Below are 1,980 nucleotides of genomic sequence, written 5' to 3'. Positions count from 1 at the left end.
ATAAATTATTTATGCCAGCCTTTCTAAGAGATACTCACTTTAGATGCATAATAATTTATGTCATATGAGATCTTTATTCATTTATGGATTCCTGAAACAAAGGGCATCCAAAATGCTGATCAGATAAATGCTCAGTCAAGAGCATCTTTTGGGCTTTATGTTCAAGAGTGTGGATTAGGCTGTGAATGAAAAACTATACTTCTACATCAAAGGAAATAATAGAGGACAGATAGGAAAGTGGTCGGTATGATGTAAGTGGGAGGAAGATACAATATAGGAACATGGTCACAACATGTCATGGCTACCACTAACCCAACCCCAACCATTGCCCCTGAGTCAGTTCTGATGCATAGAGATCTAGGGGACTGCCCCATAGGGTTTTCCAACACTGTAATCTTTAGAGAAGAAGATTGCCACATCTTTCTCCTGCAGAGTCGCTGGTGGGTGGATTTGAACCTTATGGTTAGCAGATGAGTGCTTTAACCACTGAGCTGCCAGGGCTCCTCAGTGGCAGTCACAGAGACCATACATTATAATGTAATCAGGGAGGGGTAAAGATGAGTATCTGTACCATGGAATAAGGCAAGGACTACACAGTAGAGGCTGTAACCAATTGTGTAGTAGAATCTGAACTGTATTTGAAGTCAGAAACTCTTGGATCACATTTTTTACTTACCCTCATATGGTTGTTGCAAAATTAATAAAATTTGAAAAGGATGAAGCACTATTCAAACTCAAGGCTTCATTATATTTTGGAGAAACAGAATACTTGCTCATTCTTCTGTTTATTCAATTTGTTTTTTAAAGCTATCTTTATGTGTTCCATTTCTCTGTTTTTGCTTTTTTTTTCAGTGACTTTATTTTTGGGAAGGGGTAGGTAGGAGTAAGGAGTGCAGGTTAGGGTTAGTACTATGGCTCTGTCTAGACTAAGCTTCCGACTTGGTTTAGTGCTAAGGTTATGATTTGATTAGACTATGGTTAGTGTTAGGGGTAAGGGTCAGACTAGAGATTGGAATAAGGCTTGCTCTAGTTTCTAGGGTTACAGTTAAGTTTATTTTTATTTATTCTTGAAGTCTACTTGATTTCCTCTTCATTTAGAAGGTCTGTAACTACATTACTCCTTCTTTTTACTTTATTATTTTGTTGTTGTTGTAACTGTATCTCTGGTTCTCTATTATCAGTCTTAGAGGTCTGTTTTACTTTGACCGCTTAAGCTCTAGTAGCATAGTGGTTACAAATCAGGCTGTTAATCTCAGGGTCAGCAGTTCGAAACTACGAGCTGTTCAGTGGGAGAAAGATGAGGTGTCTGCTCCTGTAAAGATTTACAGCCTCGGAAACCCTGTACAGAGTTGTTATGAGTCGGAACCGAGTCTCACGGCATATAACCACCACCATGTTGTTGTTGTTAGGTGCCATCAAGTTGGTTACCGACCCATAGCAACCCTATGCACAGCAGAAACTGATTCTGGTCCAACCTCACAACTGTTGCCACGCTTGAGTCCATTGATGCTGCCACTTGGCCAATCCATCTCATTGGGGGTCTTCTTTTTCTCTGACCCTCCACCTTACCAAACACGATATCCTTCTCCAGTGAATGTTCCCTCCTGACAATATGTCTGAAGTATGAGAGACCAAGTTTGGCCATCTTGGCCTGCAAGGAACCCTCTGGCTGCACTTCTTCCAAAACGGATCTATTGGTTCTTTTGGCACCATACCTGGGTTGAATTCTTAGTGGTATTTACTGTGTATGTTAGTCTCAGGTATGTTGTTTGTTTTCTGCCCAAAGAATTCCCTTTAGTATTTTTTGTAAGATTGGTCTGGTTTTTACAGATTCTTTTAAATTTCTGTTTATCAGAAAATAGCCAATTTTGCCATCATATCTAATAGACAGTATGATTCTTAGTTGACATTTGTTTTTGTTTTTGTTCCCAGTTTTATATATGTTATTCCATTGTCTTCTTGCCTGCATGGTTTCTACTG

The sequence above is a fragment of the Chrysochloris asiatica genome, unplaced genomic scaffold (assembly GCF_000296735.1).
Source record: "Chrysochloris asiatica unplaced genomic scaffold, ChrAsi1.0 scaffold00017, whole genome shotgun sequence".
Taxonomy (NCBI): domain Eukaryota; kingdom Metazoa; phylum Chordata; class Mammalia; order Afrosoricida; family Chrysochloridae; genus Chrysochloris; species Chrysochloris asiatica.
Note: the sequence above shows the minus strand (reverse complement) of the source record.